This window comes from Ambystoma mexicanum, chromosome 2p (genome assembly GCF_040938575.1).
Source record: "Ambystoma mexicanum isolate Mex_15411 chromosome 2p, UKY_AmexF1_1, whole genome shotgun sequence".
Taxonomy (NCBI): Eukaryota; Metazoa; Chordata; class Amphibia; order Caudata; family Ambystomatidae; genus Ambystoma; species Ambystoma mexicanum.
Genome location: NC_090923.1, coordinates 265,270,655 through 265,290,317, shown reverse-complemented (window position 1 = coordinate 265,290,317; position 19,663 = coordinate 265,270,655).

Sequence of the window (19,663 nt, the reverse complement as noted above, 5' to 3'; positions counted from 1 at the left end):
GAGGCCCTGGCCATGAATATCAAAGACACCTATTGGTGCAATATGCACAGTGGCCAAGGAAAAGGCTGTGGCCATTGGCATGACCGAAGGTATAGTTAGTGGGCCCCAAAGAAACATATTGTTGAAACATGTACAGAGGCCACAGCCTTTGGTCATGGCCACTTGTCATGGCTGAAGGCCATGGTTAGTGGGCCCCATAGAAAGCTATTGGTGCACCATGACAATGGCCAAGATCAAAGGCTATGTATTTATTTATTTTATTTGTATAGCACTAGAAAAGTTGCATTTGGGCATAATAGTGCTTGACAAGACAGACAGCAAAGAACAAACAACTATGATAAGACCGGTGCCAGAATCAGAGTTTCAGCATGTGGGATGATCATTACAACATAGCAGTTTTCAGTCCATATTTGAAGCCAGACACAGATTGACTTGCTATAAGTCTGGCGGCAAAGCATTTTAACTTCTTGGTGCAACATAGGGGAAAGACCCCTGGTGACTAGTGTTAGCTTAGCCCTCGGCACTTGCAGAATACATGAATTGTTTAATCTGATCATCCTCTGGGCTGTAAACCAGGACTATGTGCTCGATAGATAGCTGGGCCATTTGCCATATAGGCAGGCTTAAAGGAAATTCTGTTCTTGGGCAACCAATGTAGGGCCCTTCTGACTGCCGACACATGATCACTTCTGCACAGGCCCTCAACGTCATGCACTGCATTGTTTTGAATAATTTGCAGGTGGATGATTTCACGCTTGCCCATGCTGGGAAGAAGGCTAGAACAATAATCTAATCTGGCCCCAATAATGGTGCATGCAATGGTGGCACAATTAGTAGTGTTAAGAAAGGGTCTTAACTTAAGACAATATGAGGTGTCAGAGACCAGACTGTTCAAGTGTGCTTTCATGTTGAGTTCCTGATCTGAAAATACTCCCAGGGTCTTAATTTTTGGAAGTGTGGCAATGGCACATTCTGAAATTCAAAATAGCAGATACTCAGGACTCAACCTATGCAACTGGGACACTTTGCCAGCTATCATAAGCTCATTCTTTGTAGACTGTAGATTGAATTGATGGTACTGGTGCTTTTGATCTAATCGCCTACCAATGTAATAAGACACTGTGTGTCGTCAGCATAGTTAGCATAAATCATGCCTTTTGCAACCAACATTTAGAACAGAGGCAAAGTAGAGATGTTAAAAAGTCTTGGAGATACACAGGAGCCCTGTGGGACTCCACAATTCACCATGAATTCATCCACCATTCCATTGCATCCCTAGCCTCTCTAATTGTTTACCTTCCCTCACTCTCTCTTCCTGTGCCCACGCCCCACTCTCCGGCTCCCGCCCCGGCCCTGTGTGTGATTGGGCTTGGTGCCCGGGGAAAATACATCACAGGAAGGTGTATTTCACCTCTGTGATCCGTGTGATTTATTTCCATTGCTGGTGCTGGTGCTACTGCCGTGTGAGCCTCACTCACTTAATTGATTTAATATTTGACAAAAGTGCTCCATTGCCACTCTGTGGCCACTCTCATTGTTTCCCTTCACTTGCTCCTTTTTCCTGGTCCCCCACTACACTCCCAGCCTCCTGCCCGTCCCCTGTGTCTGAATGGGCTTGGTGCTCCACTTATCCAGGTTCTCAGGGCAGATCTCTGCCCTTGTGGCATAGGACCACGAGGCTAAGGACAGTTCCACAGATACTCCAAAGATACAGCCCCAGAGGGTATTTGCCGGGGTCAGCCCGGGAAGCATGGAGCCTGCAATCGTTAACCTGTTGCTACAAACCAGGTAGGATTGGTTATGGGGGGAAATTCAGGAAATTCAAATCTGGCTTTTTGCATTGTTGCTGTGTTATAAATAGGCCTTTTCCCCTCCTTTTAGGAAATTCAAATCTGGGTGGTCTGTGCATTGTGTTTACTGTTGCACAGTGAACTTTGTCCCATTACGCTCTCTCCCACACTTTAGGTCCCCACCCCTGCTGGTGGTACCGATGTACTATTATGTGTCTTCCCTACTTTGTGACCCCCAAACCCTCGCCCCTCTGTGCTTCCTGCATTTTGTAGTACTGGCGTGGGTCTCTCCTTCTCTACTTTTCTCCCCCCTCCCCCACTTTCCTCCCACACTCTCTATGGTGCTTTTTCCCTCTATCCCATCTTCTCTAACTGCTACTCGAGCTCCTATCCTATCCCTCTCACTAAGTCTGGAAGGAAGAACTTCAAGTGGGACATCCTGTTTCCAACCCAGGCCTCCCTATTGCTGATACTTCTGTCAGTGCTTTCTCCAGACCGACTCTCACCGACATCCTCTTTGTTGTTCTCTCACCAGACCTATGAACCCCTCATATGGTCTTGGTTCCCTCTCCTATTTCTTCCCCTCCCATTAATGGTGGCTCTCAGCAGGAGGGCCTCTTGACTTTCTTCTACTCCTCCAAGACCATCATCAATAGCTGTCTAAATGGCACTATCCTGGTCCCGAGCCCTCAGCCCACTATCCTCCTTTTCAATAGGTGTCTCCCATGTCTTATCAACCTCCTTTCCTCTCCTGCTACTCCTACTAGCACCTCTCTGCCTCATCTGCCACCTCCTTCCTCTGCCACCTCTCTGGCTACATTCCTACCTCCGGCTACCACATCTCCCCACTCTCTGACCCCTCTACCACTTTCGATGGATGTACCTCAAGCCTGTACCCCATCCCGGAAGACTTTCAAATATGGCAATCTGCTCCACGTCCATACTCTCAACTCTTGCTCTGCTGTCAAACATTCCACTGACATCTGCCTCCTCCTCAAAAAAACTTTACCTGGATGTCCTTGCTCTCACCGAGACATGGTTCACGGGCAGCTCTGTCATGAGTTTTGACACTCTCCTGCCTGATGGCTACAAGATCCTCTATGACAATGTCATTCCTACGCAGGCTTACTCCTCCTTTCAATACCTAGTCTGCAGGCTCTCTATCTCTCCTGGCATCTCTTTGACTGTGGACACCATGTACATGTCTCCTGGCCAGGTCGCCATCTTCCTCTCTGAGTGGGCTAGCATCTCCTCCTCTCTCCTTGCCTCTACCTTTAAACTTTTCCTCCTCAGAGACCTCAACATTCACATAAATGTGTCTGATCACACCTCTGGGCTTTTCTGCAACCTCTGCAACACTCTCTCTCTTTCCATTCTACCTTTTGGTCCGACACACACTGCCGGACACACTTCAGATGTTCTCATCTCCTTATACATTCCCCTCTCTAACCCTCTCACCACTCCTCTCTCTTAGACTGACAACTTTCTGTTTTCTCTCACCTGAAACGCTCTGTCCCTCAGGCAAAGCCTGCCCCAGCACTGCCCCCTACCTTCTCAATCATTTGGCCCATGAAGCGTTTGTCAGTGGATGCCTGGCCTCTACTTTCTCTGTTCCTCCTACTCCTGCAGCAGGCTCACACTCTGACACAGCCCTCTATGTCCTGCTTCTTTCTATCACCAACACTCTGGGCATCCTTACCCCTATCATGTGAATCTGTCTGAAGTCTATCTCCAAGTACAGCTCTTGGTATGACTTTGAAAATTCGAAATTTGGCAATCAGTTAGAGAGGACTTCTTTTCTTTGGGCGAATTCAAAAAAGGACTTTGGTGAAAATATGAAGAATCAATATGTGGTTGTCAGCATTGGGTATGTATCATTATCTTGATTGCCAGAGATAGATTTTTGAATATACCACAAAGTTTTACATTCCCGCTTGCGCCAAACCATAAAAATAATTTTTTCTCAACTTAGAATAGTGAGAGCCAAGCAGTGATGGCCACGCTAGACAAGGGTCAGTTTAGACTTGTTTTTATTTTTCACAATGTTTGCATACTCTCTACATGTGTTTAACCCTTTAAAAAAATGTTTGCATACTCTCTACATGTGTTTTACCCTTTTTAAAGATCAAAAGGGATCTTCAGGAGAGTTTCAAATCTCTGTTTTCTTCGACAAATTGAGTTAGATAAATAAGTTTGTTAACCTTTTTCTTGCATGGTAGAAGTGTTTGCTGTAGGGTCCAGTAAGGATACAATGGCCTGGTAGTAGTAGAAACCTTGGATTATCTGGTACAAATGAGGGGATTTGATTGTCCCTCCACCGGCCCATCCAATTGTTGCACCTATGTTTGACTTCGACCTTGCCACCCTGAAACGCAAATGCAGGGTGGCTGAGAGCAAGTGGAGGGATTTGGGCGCATCCTCTGACAAATTGGCCTGCTGCCTGATCCAAAGGCAATACAGACTCTCTGTCATGTCCAAGAAGAGAGTCCACATCCAGGCCTTTGTCTCTGCGGCATCTAACAACATGGCTGAACTCTTTAAAATCTGCAAGGAGCTGGCCAATCCTTATGCAGTCTCTTCCTCTCCTGCTTCCTCCCAGTCCCTTTGTATTGTTCGGACTTCTAAATTTACCTCTAAAACCCAGGACATCCTGTCCTCGCTCTTCTCTTCCTCTCCCTCTACCTCTCACAGCCCCTTTCTGGCTGCTTTCCCCTCTCCTCCTCCTCCTTCCGCCTCTTTCTCTCTAACAACATCCCACAATGTTTCTAGACAAGTCTGATTTATGAAAGTGTCATCCAAACATGTACTCTCTGCTCCTCCAGAACTATTAAAGACCACATTGACACCCTTGCTCCAGCCTTGGCAGGATCATTCTCCTCTCTCCTCAAGCACCCTCTTGTGTATCCCCTACTTAAAGAGCCTTCTGCTGACCCTAACTGACTGGCAAACTATCACCTGAACTCTATAACTCCTTTCCTAGGCAAACTCCTGGAATAACTGGCCATCTCCCAGCTTACTCTCCACGCTGAATCTGTTGGTTGCCTCCATGACCATCTGTCCAGCTTCAGAGCAGCCAGAGGCAAGCGAACACTCTCCTGAACACTGGTGAACACCTGCTCTCTTATCTGCTATTCCAACCTCCCTTTTGTCCTCATCCTCCTTGACCTTTCCTCTTCCTTTGACTTGGCCAATCATTCCATCCTGAGCAATAGATTCTGCGAGAACCTGAGCATTATAGATCAGGCCCTGGAGTGGTTGACCTCCTTCTTACTGGACCAACCCTCTCAGGTCTGACTTGTGTCCTTTCTCTCCACCACCTCTCTCTCCACTTGTAGTGTTCTCAAGGACTCTGTCCTCTCACCCTGGCTTTTCAATGTCTACCTGCCCCCTTTGGCCCACCTGATCTCGATCTTCTCCTCTAAGTTTCAGTGTTATGCTGATGATACTCAGCTCTCTTTCAGGCTCCCCTCAGCCTTCATTTCTCTCCTGCTCATTCCTGACTGTCTATGCACGATTCAGAACTGGTGCGCTTCCAGTCATATCTGTCTTAATGCCAGTGAGACTGAGATCTTTCTCATTGGGAATCCTGCTTCTGCTTTCCCTCTCTCACTCTGGCTGTCCTCCTTTGGCCCGCTCCATTCGCCTTCCTGGTGTCATCTCTGATTCCACCCTCACCTTCTCTCTGCACATCATGGACCTTGCCAAGAAGGTCCACTACCATCTGCATCTCCCCAGAGGTAGTCTTTCTTTTCTTACTTTTACCCAGATGCTCACTGTCTCCAGAGCCCTGGTTCTCTCTAGGCTAGACTACTGCAACAACCTCTTTCTCAATCTGCCTTCCTCTGCTCTGTGTCTTCTGCAACTAATCCAGAACAGGACTATAAGAAGTATCCTGGGCCTCAAGGGACCGTATATCTCCAGCAATGAAGCCTCTCCATTGGAATCTGGTAGCTGCAATGATCAAGTTCAAGACCCTCAGCATCATCAACAAGTCTCTCTGGGGGCACAATACATCGAACTCTATTTTCCAAAATGCCTTCTCAAGCCCTTCGCTCAGCTACCTCCAGTTCCCTGAGGGTCAGAATCTTCTCCTGGCAGAGATTCATGGGTAGATATCTCTCCTTTGCAGGTGCCTCCCTATGGAATAGCCTCCTTGCCCCTCTCAGACTTGAGCCCAACACCTGAAGTTTCGAAAGCTGCTCAAGACCTTTCTTTTCTCCTCTGCGTTCTCTCCTTCTCTCCCGGTTGACCGGCCAGCCTGCTGCACTGACTGGTTGCTTGGCTACCCCTAGAGCCTCACTGGGTACCAGGCTCCTCCATGATCAGTCTCCCGAGCACTCCCTTCAGGCCTACCACACACTTAGGGGCTGTAACTTTGTCCTCTACAGCCCTCTGCCTCCTGCACTTGCCAAGAGCCACACTGCCATGGCAGCACTAAATCAGAGCATTGCTGCCCTGACTGCACTTACCCTTCCCTCTCCTTGTCACGTCCCCCCTCTCCTTTCCCCCTACACTTTTGCACTGCCACACTTGCACAATATGAATGATTCAAGGCGTAGTAGGATTGTATGTCTTGTCCTCCCTCTGTCTTCCATGCATTGCCTGTAAACACTTGTGTCCAGGCGCGTTACAAATGACATATCATATCATATGATATATCCACATTAAAAAAAAATGTATGGTTGCCAGGAAGGATTTCATCCAATTGGCTGCTGCTGGGGAGAAAGAGGCAGAGTGTAACACCCTGGAAATTAATATTTAATGGTCATCCAAGTCAAAAGTGGTGGACAGATCCAGAAGCATAAGGAGTGCTGGGACACCTTTCTCAAAAATATTCAACATGTTAGGTTTGAGATCCAATAATGTGCTTTCATTGCTATGGGCACTCTGAAACCATGATTGCTTCTGAGCAAGATATTATGTTTCAACAGAAAATCGTGTGTAGGTGTGTAGTCTACCCTATTCAAGATTCTCAAAAGGAAAGGGACTTTGGTGATAGGACAATAGTTTACAGGCACACCACGGTTGAGGGTGGGATTCATTAGCAGGCGAGACACCCATGCCTGCTTGATAGATGATGATACTAGGTTTTCCTGAAAGGATGCATTCACAAATTTGGTGATTAACAGTGACAACTGAGTAGCACATGATTTGAGCATGAGAGCAGGACAGATGTCCTCCTTACAAAGTGTTGGTTTACGTTGTTGTTAGGTTGCTATGGCTAGTGGCCCTGGGCATGGCCAAAGGCTATGGCTAGTGGGTCCCAAGGAAACCTATTTATTTTATCTATTTATTTTAATTCTTATAATCTCACCATGCCCGTTATGATATGTACAATGGCCAACTCCATGGTGGTGCAATGTTTACATTGGCCAAGGCCGAAGCCAAAAGCCAAGCCTAGTGCACTCCAAAGAAATGTATCCATCCAACATGTACAGTTGCCATGGACAAAGGCCATGGCTAGTGGACCCCAAAGAAATCTGTTGGTGCAACCTGTGTTTTGGGCAAGGCTGACAGCAATGGCCACTGATCATGCCTGAAGGCCATGGCTAGTGGGCTCGAAAGAATGATATTGGTGTAACATGGACAGTGGCCAAGGCCAAAGTTTGTGGCCACTGGGCATGCTTGAAGGCCATGTCTAGATGGTCCAAAACAATGATTATGGTGCCTACATGGTCAGTGGTCAAGGCTGAAAGCAGTTCCCACTGGCCATTGCTGAAGGCCATGACTAGTGAGCCTCAAAGAAACCTATTGGTGCAACATGTACGGTGGCTACAGCTGATGGCCATGGCCAATGATCAAGGCAGGGCTAGTGGGTTTAAAGAAACCTATTGGTGCAACATGTACAAAAGACCACTGGCCATGGCTAGTGGGCCCCCAAAGAAACTATAGTATAACAAAACCCTTGAAATTCAGTGAAAAATCTTTTGTTAAGTGAAAGTTATGGTGATCAGTTTTAATGTGAAAAATACAGTACAACAAAACGGTTGGAATTCACTGAAAAACATTTTGTTTGTAAACAGTTAAGATATGCAATACATTGCATCAAAACCTTTCAACTTCAGTGAAAATCCTGTAGTTAACGAGGTGAAAATGTAACAGAGCAAAACCCTTGAAATGTGTCAAACAATTCAGGCAAAGCCACCTTATTAACTCGCCCCTTTATGGGCAGTGTATGACCACCATGATGATATCAGAGATGCAATCACTGATGATATCACTGATGACACCACTGGTTACATCATTGACTGGAGAAATAGTACATGGAGCAGAAAGAACACCAACCAGCTGAAATGTTGTCAGTACTCCAGGCATGTCCATCTCAAGATTGATGACATTAATCACTCAAACATTGTGACTGCAGATTGGCAATCAACAGGAACAGACGTCAGACCATAATCCACGCAAATGCTTGATGCCTATTTACTGGATACATCCACAGTGGGAAGGAATGATGACCCATTACAGGAATGGTACTGGCAAACAGCACTTGAGCAATTTGCTGCATAGTTGCTAAAACGTCCCCTCATCAATTCACCATCCAAGAGATATTCTAGTGCAGGAGGGACTGTAGTCTTTAACCACTATAAACATGTTTAGTCCCATGTGTTGAACAATCAGCATCTATATAATCAACTGTAACATCACGGCAGAAGATTGTGAAAAAACACCTTGAAGCCAAAATGTGAGCTTGAATGATGATTTTCTACCCAGTACATTTTAGGCATTAATATATCGAGTGGGGTTGTATTGTGGTGTGCATGGTTTGACATGGATTGCTGTAGTAGTGACTATGACTGTGAGGCCCTGGCTACTTTGTGTATTAAACATCCCTTTGAATACAGTGTGAGTAGTATTTTTGTAAGTTTGTATTGGAACATGATCACTCCACTTGACAATAGCTCTCATGTTCTCCTGGGCCACTTGCTAATGCTCTCCATCTCTTTCACAGAGCTCAGCTATTCACTAAATGTCTCTGGTTCTCCCATTGGGTTCTTGCAGAGGATGCAACCACTCACTAAGGTCCTAAGCCTCTTTCACAGGGCCATCCACCAACTATAGTTCTCAAGTTCTCCAGCAGAGAATTTCCTATAGGATTCCATCTCTTCCACAGACTGCAGCCAGGCTGGAGTGACTGCCTCATTCCTTCTCCACAGAACAACGCTATCCAGGAGGGAAGAGTGTTGGAGCGCCATATTCCTTCTTGGGTTGGTACCACAAAAATGCAGTGCAGCTCCCATCAGCTAATTGGTTGTCCACAATTAAGGCTATATATCTAACTGTTCTACATTATGTTGTCCAGAGTGTCCAGTCGAACAGAATTGGGTCATACTGTTAGTGCCCCCTCCACCATGGCAGGAGCAGGAAGAGACTCCGCCTCAACCACGTTCTCAACTGCATCCTCTACCTGCTTTTCCTTCTCCCCTCAAGTATATCCACCACCTGCTGCAGCACCTACACAGCCGTGTCCTCTCGTGAGCCTACTACTGATTGACCTTCCTTTTGTTCTCAGGAGCACCCTCACCCTGCTAAATGGGGATCATTTCCCAAGAAGGAAAATAAAGTGAACCAGGCCTTATGCAGGGGATGCAAAAACTTTCAAGAGATTCTAGGATTCTTATTTCTGAAAAAAACGATGAATCAGAGCGAGGGTGGCTCTGATTGGCTGGATTAACTCTGTGAGTAAGGTTATTTGTCCCGAGATTGATACATCATTGTGACACATCCGGAAGCCTACCACGAGTTCACCGGCAGTTCATTAGCACCATAAACCAGTCCCATTCGTGTGGTATCGACACGTTTTCTATAAAAGATGTGTCCGTTAAAGCTCATTATTTTTGGACAGTTCCACCCGCCCTCTTGTTACCAGCCTCTTACATTGTCTTAAGGCTGCATTACTAACCTTCTCCAAAATAAAACTAATGTAACATTGAAAACACATGTGAGAGGCACAGAGAAGCAAAATGACTGGAACAGCAAACATGTTACAAGTTTCGAACCAACCGTGGTAAGAAAATCATAGACATTGGCGTCGCAATATTTTTTAAGCAAGTGTATGTATGCTTCTGTGAATTAAACGGTTTCCTTGTTGTTTTCCTATGCCATGTTTTCCTTTATTGACCATCACACCCATTACAATTCCACAGAGCACAAGGGGCAGCCTATTCACTTCAAATGGAATAGTTCCACCTTACAGCTCCGATGCAGATGTCTGCTCCCTTATTTCACAATGTCACTCTGTGCGGTGAGTTAAATGGCGTCAAACAACTCTCCAGAAACATCCAGGTTATCTGTGTCTTTTTGTCTGTTGTTGAACTGCTGTGGCTGCTGCTCTCAGTGAGGCTCATGCATATGGTAATCTAGAAAAACCCTTTAATGTGAACAAGATTTGTGTCACTGGAGAATGTAACATAACCCATACCTGCAGAGAGACTGGCAGTGTGACGAGCAGCTTAGCCTTTTCCTCCAGACGGGTAGCTTGCATTTTTTATAAGGTTGGATTCTTTCTGAAATTTGCATGCTGCTCACTCCATCGCCTCGGTTTGGCAGAAAAGCTCTGCGCCAGCTTGTTCCTGGGTCCATTGCAGGTTACACAGATATTCCTGCAGTTTTTCAATGTGAATAGAAACAATGAACCTGTGTTGCACAGGATAGCACTGTACGGGTGCAAAGAGAAAGAGTTACAATTTGTTACAAATTGTTTTTGAAATGAGAAAGGCTAGCTTATTTTTTGCAGTAGGAGTAATTCGGGATATACCCTATTCAGATAGCCTGCAAGAGAGAAAATTAGAGAAATAATCAAGACTCGGAAAAAGCTTTACTCAGGAATGGAGATACAGCATATAAACTGGAGTAATGTGGTAGCTCACCTCATGGCATACGGCAATGTATTGTGTCATCAGTATTGCCTAATTGCATCTGTGATTGTTTCCAGCGGAGGCTCGTCCATCCTGGGCGATGGGGTGATGAATCCATCCATGCTTGAAGTGCTGACAAGCCAGCCAAGTAAAACACTGAATGCTCCCTCAGCTGCAACAACAAGCTGAGTGAGTGCTCCTAGATTGCTTGAACTGTCACAGGGAAACACGCTTTCCATTTGATAGTTCATACCCCAGCTTGAATGAAAATAGCTCTTGCGTGGCCAGGGGCATTTTGCTTCCCCAGGCTGGCATGGCCCATTGGGGATGTAGGCTGGGGTACTTCAGCTCCGAATGAGCAAGGTGGCACACCTTCAACTCCTTGTGGATTCGGAGCTGTCGGGCATACTCCAGGGAGCACACCAGCTCCTGAATACATGTGCAGGAACCAGGAAGCGCTCCCTGATACCTGGTTATGTTCATGTTGTGTGGAGGTGGAGAGTCTTCACAGGACCTGGAGGAGCACATTCTGACCCTGGCCTGCAGGTAAGAAAAAAGAAATGTAAATGTGTGCATGGCTGAGTGTGTTATGAATCAGTGTATGTTTGGATGTGCGCATGAATGAAAGAGTGCATGTTGTGTGGGAGCTCATGTGAAAGAGAGTAAACGTGTATTGGTGTGTGAGTGAATGTGTATGATGAAATGCATGACAAATGTACTCCCTCATCCACAAATCAAAGGCCCACTAATCAATTTGCTAAGTCTGTGATTTATGGGTTCTGGGAGAGCATGTGCCCACAAATCTGAGACTCGCCAACCAGCATGAGATTTCTTTACTGGACATGTTTGATAAAGCAAGTATGATAAGTGTTAATGAATGGCTAGCATGACATTTTGGGGAAACCAGTTAGCCACCTCCTACTTTGGCCTTACATTTTTTTACTGGGAATCTACGATAAATTAAACATAAGTGTTATTATGTTTCAGACATGTTTTCTAATTGTGGTTTATCTTTTTAAGGAGTTAACCTATCCTTCACAAATGAAAGGTGTACCTGGCACACAGTGCAGAGCCACCTATATAGAACAGTGGATAGAAGAAAAACAAATCCTAATTTTGTTTGCATCATGTGTCCATGTCCATGCAGCTTGTTCTCTCATAACCCACAGAACTATGAAATTAATTTGAAAGAGTAACTTTGACTATCAAAAAATGCAACAGGAAGGAAAGGTTATACGTGATTTTACAGATGGAAAATTCAGAGTGGTACATTTCATTGCAACCAAACATTTTGAAATTTGTGGGGTCCCCCGCCCCAACCCCCTGAATATTTTCTACCCTTATAATACCAACCCTACCCCATCCCGACTCATTTTAACCTCTTACCCCACTAACCTATATATAGTTATTTAATATTGTCCGTGTTATTCGAGATTATGGTCCTAAGTGAAATGTACCACTCTGAATTATTTTCAGCAAATTGACTGGGTACCGAAGGAACCTGTATCCATATTTTTCCTTCCTCTGTGTCCTGAGCATTTAATTAAAAATCACTTAAAAATTGGTTCTGCTTGCAACAGTAAAATGAGCTAATTCACTAAGGGTATCACCAACCAATTAACGATATGCCTCTTTTATCTGTCGACTGGTTTCAGCGGTTTCATATTATTATGATGCTTTCTTCAGGACGTGCTACTACCATAATTGTCAGATCATTTTAGATCTTATTGTGGTCAGCTGATGCATGATCATTTCAGGGAGTCACTCTTAGTGTGGCATCTTTATATCTACTGGGCAGACAAAAAAGAGAGAAAACATGTTATTCTCTTTGCAACCATTTCAAATTACTTCAAGAAAAATAAATGATATTTAATTTGCTTAAGTGGTGCGAGAGAGACATGGGGTAAGATACCCACCTACGGTGGTTTTTAGTGTCTCTGGCATTGTGCCAACATTATTTAAGAACCATCAGCCACTCCATAGTGAAGACACTGCTGTGCCCCACACCATTACCAAAACAATTAAACGTTCTCTACTCATCAGGAAAATCAGGCTTGAACAGTACTTTGCCGATTCAGATGAGAATTACAAAAAGATGTAACAAGGTTCCTTAACCCTTTCACATTGTATCCACACACAGTGACCATCACACCACAGTCTATTACCTTTGAGAAAGCCTGTTTTTTTAATAAAAACTGACCATAGTGCAATAAACAACTTGGCTAAGAACAATGTGATTACCATGAAATCTGCCGATATAGGGGGTGATATAGTAGTCCCAAACTTATCAGACTATCGTAAGATGGCCGATACTCTATCAAATGATAGTTCAAGCCAATGCCCCTTGGCCTCCGACCCAACACAAGCATTGAAAAGACTAATCAATCCAATTATTGAAGAAGACTTCTTCGAAGGCTTCATCAGTAAGAAAGAAGCAGAATTGTTTGCATCCCAGAACTCCTGCCTTTTAAGTTTTGCCCAAGATACACAAAGGTTTCTTTCCACCCCTAGGGAGCCCTATAGTGCCCGAACTCGGGTCTATTTTAAAATAGTTGTCACAATACATGTACTTTTTTTTCCAAAAGGAAATATCAAAAATGAAGTCCTACATAAAAGATTCAACACCAAAGCTGAATTTGGTTAACAATAGAGCTTTTGATGCTAAAGTACAGTGTCTGTTAACTCTCAATATCAATTCTCTACATACAAAGAATCTGCAACAATAGATGCTATTGGTGGTTCAAAAGGTCTTGGAGGAATTACACCCAGACTTAGATGTTCCTAACTACTTAATTTTACAATTAGCTGAATTGGCACTCTTAGTTTTGCCACATTTACCCTTCTTAGCAAATCTTTATGTTTCTGAATATGAAAATAAGCACATCTAATATGGGCTTGCTACATCAATGATGTGTTTGTCATCTTTCAAAGGGAAGAATCATGGCTGGTAAAGTTACGTACATGACTTAATGGGCAGAACAGACACCGAAATTCACTAACAAATTTACCACAAAACAAATATCGTTTCTAGATATAGTGATAAAAGTGGAAGATGTACAACTCCTGACTACAGTATTCCAAAGCAAGACCGATAGGAAAGCATTGTTACTCTATAAAATCTAACATCCCCAACATCTTTTGGAAAATTTGCCATTTGGACAATATCTACATTACAGACGTAATTGTTTGAGCCAGGATCAATTTGAGACACATAAAAAAAAACAGTTAACAACACAATTAAGCTCAACAGATATCCACAGAAACTGCTAAAACAGGCTTCTAAAAGAGCAACAAATATATCATGCAAGATCACGTTACAACAACGTCAGAGAAATAGCGAGTTACAGGACATGATCACAGCCGTATTGAGCTATTTGCCTTTGCTGAATAAAATCAATAGAGAAATACACTATGGCCAGTTCTTAATGTGGGGTCCAGAGAGATCCGCAAACCAAGATTTCGCTATAAACAGTAGGCAACATCTAAGTAATGTTTTAATCCACTCACATCAAGGCAAGCACACAGAGGTGGATGATCAATCCAGATGTTGGTCCCTTCTCCCGGCCACCAGTAATAGTCCTTGTGGCTCATGCTTAGTCTGTGAAGAAACATGTTGAGGTCGATATTGGCTGAAAAACACCATGGACACAACAATCCTTTACAAACTGCAAGGCCAACAATGTAATATATGTACTTGCATGTCCATGTGGCCTCTGGTACATAGGCATGACCAACAGACCAATAAAGAATCTCTGAACACAAGTCCTGTATACTGTCTAGGAAGAACTACGTACCCATGGTGAAACACTTTTAAAAGAAAATCATTCAGAGAGAATCTTTAAATGGACAGTCCTGGAAAAAAGTCAAAACTCAATCTAGAAGAGGAGATATTAATGGCATGTTTCTGCAAAGACAACAGTAACCCCCTTTTTGACCGCAGTGGCAACAATCATAGCATAAATCTGTTCCCATACCTGGCAGCTGATAGGTGCATTTAAAATCCTATCAACTCAGTCTCAATAGCGAAAAGACCGAACTCCTCCTCATTGGGTCACCCTCCACTCTCGGTAACCTCAGGGAGCAATATGCCTCCTTCACTTTTCATAACATTCCAATCAATGTCTCGAACCATGTTAAGACACTCAGAGTCTACCTTGACTCCGACCTGTCGATGGATAGACAGGTCAATGCTATCGCTGCATCCTCCGCCTACTATTCCAAAGTCATCAACGCAGCCAGGCCCTTCTTGGCCCCCCAAAGCTGCCTCATGATTGACAGGGCAATCAATGCCCTTCTTGTGGGGACATCTAACAAAAACCTGGCCAAACTCCAGCTAGCCCAAAACAATGCACTTAACGCAGCCAACGGCACCCACAAATGCCTTCACGAACTTGCTCCCCCTACCTGACTAACAGAATCACCAGGCACACCGCCACAAGACCTCTCAGATCCCTCTACGCCAACTTAATTGTTACGCCTACCACACGCAAAGTGCGCGCTGGGGGCTCCAGCTTTCCCACCCAAGCAGCCACGCATTGGAACACCCTGCCACCTCACATACGACTCATTGAGTCTCACTTAGCCTTTCGTAAAGCTATCAAAACCAGACTCTTTGTCTAAACCTGATTCTGCATCATCCATCGCATATATGCCTGACAATCTGTAACTAAGAGCCCTCCTGGCACATGTCTGTAATCTTAAACCTGTGTATTCTCTGTAACAGCGCCTCGATGCCTTATGGTGCGCTTAACAAATGCAAACAAAATAAATAAATAAATAAATAAATAAACTCCACTGCACATTGTTTTGTTTTTAATTATTTTGAATTTGTGTACATTTTATTGAATGTACATTTATTTTGCAGATAGAGCCACCCATACATACTCCTTATTCATTAAAGGCACAATGTCCCAACCTGTGATTGTGCAACTCTATAAGCCTGACATGGTAGCTACAAATAAACATTTAAAACAAATACTATGTATGCATTTTCCACTCCACTTTATGAGCACTGCGCTAAGATGACAGAATCATTCTGATTCAAAGAGGTGATATCCTCCAATAGAGGTGGTCTGTATCTCTCCTTATTTTTACTTTTGCAACAAAGACATCTATTTGCATTCTGCCCAATAATTGAATGATCGTGATGCAATGATGCAGTTGAAACCTGGTGATATTGCATGGAACCTTTCCACACCTATGCGGCAGAGATGATACCATGCCTTCGTGAATTAGCTCATTTTATTGTTGCAAACACAACACTATTTGAAGTGTGTTTTAATTCATTGCTTATGGACACAGTTGAAGGAAAAATAAAGGCTACTGGTTCCTTCCTGTTCATGTTTTAATAGTCATAGTTACTCTTTCAAATTCTTTTCATAGGTGTGTGGGTTATGAGAGCACATGGTGCTTGGTGCTTTTCTGAATAGGTGGCTCAACACCATGCACCAGTGACACCTGTCATTCGTGAGTGATAGGTTAGAACTTTCTACAGGGCAAGAGACAGGCACCAGAGATTCTAAATGTTTCTATTATGTGTTAAAAAAGTGACGTTTTGGCCTTTTGAAAGAGTTACAGTACCCAATTGGACCTGGTATGCTGTGTTGTCGGTGCATTTCTAATGACAAAGGCAACACGTTTTATGTGCAGGCATTGGCATTTAATGGAATGGCCGGCTTGGACATGTTTTCTTATAGTATCTGGCGTTATGCACACACAAGTATGTTCTTATGTGGCAGTACTGAAATGTATAGGTGCAGTCAGCATGGACATGTATGGGCACACCATGGAAAAGTATAGGCACATGAAGTGTAAACATGCTTTTTTTATACTGGCATATATTGAGGGGAAAGGCTTCATGAAATTCATTAGGAAATGCGCAAGTGCACTGTTGGTAACTTACAACTATAAGATTTTCTCTGGTACCCTGCAACACAATTGCAAACTAGCTAAGCGTTTTACCAATTTGTTCACAGAAAGCTTGCTTTACAATTTACCATTTTAACCCATTATTCAAATAAATTCGATCATGTATACAATATAAACTACCCCTACGTTTTTAAATTACTGGGCTTTTATGTTTTCACCACTTATTACAGTAGTAGGATATATTTCCTCCAGCTGGTCGTGGTTAGGTTTGGAGAACTGCTTCTTCCTTAAGTTATCATTAGAAACAGCATCAACACAATGACCATATTAGATCATAGATCTGAGTCTTCTAACTATTTTGTTTGCGGTACATCTCATATGTCTTTCCTCACAAATTTTGTTGCATGGACCTTGCAAAATGTGTGTCCAGGGCTGCTCTTTAGTCTATCCATATTTTGGCAAACCCTTTGCTCAGAAGTCCCTTTTCTGTTTCCATTGTAGTATTGGTATTAAGGAGAGGGTGCAGTGGTCAATGACATCTCACTTTGTGGTTAACCTATGTTATTCCATTTGCCCAGTGGTCGAAGTGAGCGGGAGCGGTCAGGAGCGGTGCTCCTATACTTTTTTTAATTAGCTTGTACAGCTCCTATACTTTTATTTTAAAAAGAAACCGTTCCAGAATGGTTTTGTTTTAAAATAAAAGTGTAGGAAGAAGTTAAAACCTTCACTTTCAGTGCACTGCACTGAACGTTCCCTTAAACAGCAGGTGCAAGTGTTTGGGGGGGTGTGTTGTGTGTGGGAGGGGTTGTGGCAATGGGGTTTGTGGGGAGCAGGGGCATGCCAGCAGGGAACATAGCTCCACTACTTCTTTTCGTACACTTCGACCACTGCATTTGCCACATTTCATCCTATTACGTAGCTGTCTTGTGAGCAGAACTCCAGTGTCTTTTTTTAGTGGTATGTTTGGTTCTCTTTCGTGCTCTCAATGTAATTACATTGTCTGTGTATTGACACTATTTGAAAATGACAAACTAGTCGGCTTGTAACAACTTAATTCCACTTGGAACTGCAGTATCTATTTATCATTATGCAATATTTACATATTTTTTAGCAAGTAATTGTATAAAAGATCATACAAGTGTTGCAGCTTTGCAATGTTAGTTGTTGGCATTTGTTCTTGGTACCTACAAAAATGTCTGTGCTAATTAAATTAACTTCTGAACTGCTGGGCAATTATGCATGTCTATGCAAATAGTATGAGCCTACTCATCCTCAGCACTTAAGACGTTTTAAATGACTACTGTTATGCAGGGGTACAGGGCTTAGTCGTGGCTAAACTGCCTTCTCAGCCCTGTGCTATTACAAAACCAGCAGTGATCCAAATCATAAATGTGAAACAGGCAGAGCCAAGAGACATAGAGCCTCCTCCTTTTGTGGTAATGTAGGCTAGTAACAGACTACATTCTTAGGTGGTGTGTGAAATGATCACAGTTACCAACAGCAATAGTAAAATGACTACAAAACAAAAGAACATCAAATCAAAGCCCTTTATATATAGGGTGCAGGACGGAACTTCTATTAGTCAGGTAGTATTAATGGCATCACTTTAGCATTTTCTCATGTACAGGTGCACATCGCAAGGTATTTAGAACCATTGATGTAGGATTGTATATTTTCTCAGCCTGCATATCTGGTTGGTGCGTTTTCAAATTCTTGACTTTTACGCATATGCATGTGAACTCTTTTTGATTTTAGACCCTCTTTATGCATATATGGTATATATTGTATTTATTATTGCATATGTATTTGTGCTTTATACTGACTTTTAAAGTATTTACCTCTTCATGCATGCTCAGATATTGTTTTATCATCAGCACTTGCACTTTATTTAGGACATATATAGATATACATTACATGGCCTGTGGAAGCCAGTGTGTAGTTATAGTTAAATTGCTCAACCCATAGGAAGAGCAATTTTTGGGTGGCTTATAACTTTGCCCCACCTGGATGAATCCTCACCAAACTTTGTAAAACAGTATATGGAACTTTCAGATTGAATCTGCAAAGTTTGGTGAGTTGTCGGGCAAGGGGGGACAAAGTTAAGGGGGCTGGTGCCAAAATGTGTGGATTTGTTCATGTCTACAGCCCAAACCGCTGGACGGATTTTCACCAAAAGTGTGCCAGGTGTGGCAGCTTGTTTCCAAAAGTGTGCTTTTGTAAATTTAGTGTAAATCCGTCCAGTATTTTATTTAAATGGACAAAAAGTAGGTAATCAAAGGAGTGACATCTGGGATCGGTCTGCGGACTCACATCATATTCGGTCCGCGGACACCTGCCTGGACCAATCAGGGGGGCCTGATGTCCTCAGACATCAAAAGCGCCCGTTATTGGATGGTGAAAAACTTGAGGTGCATCATATTTTGGAAATGGTGGCCATGTTGGATTTGCAGTTAGAAGCCGGTGTCCACGGACAGCACAGTGGGGCTAAAGTGTGGAAAACACATTTTGAGTTATTCAATGGCGGAAAGAGGGCCTGGAAAGGGTTGGGGGAGTGTAACAGAGAGGATATGGGGCTGTTTTTCTAGGGGAAAAAGGTGGGTGTGGGTGCTGCTCACACTGCAGACACTGCGGCAATCCGTGGACAGCGCCGTGAACAAGCACGTAGTTTGATGGCTGAAAGAGGGCATAGCAAGTGTAGGCAATGGAATGAAGATGATATGGAGCTGTAATATAGGTGAAAATAGGGGTTGCAAGTGCCACCAAGTCCACGGTCAATTCTGGTGTCTATGGACACCAATTTAATAACTGGGGGTCAGGCTGTGTTTTGTCATTTGCAAGTGTATTGTAAGTACTTGTTATATGGTTTAATTATATTGTGGTAGTTGTGGCCAGTGGCCAGATTTCTGGGGGTATGGCTGTAGGCCATGGCCACAAAAATCTGGCCACTGGCCACCAGCATTATAGTTATATGTGCATAGTAATTATAGGGACTGTAGGGGGAATAGAAACTATGTGGTATTTATGATTGTAGTATAATTGAGGATAGTGCTTATGGAATATATATTTGTTTACACTTGGTACGTTACTTAGTTGTATAAAGAAGTTGTAGTATGTTTACTGTGGAAAAAAAGAACAGTATAATTTGTT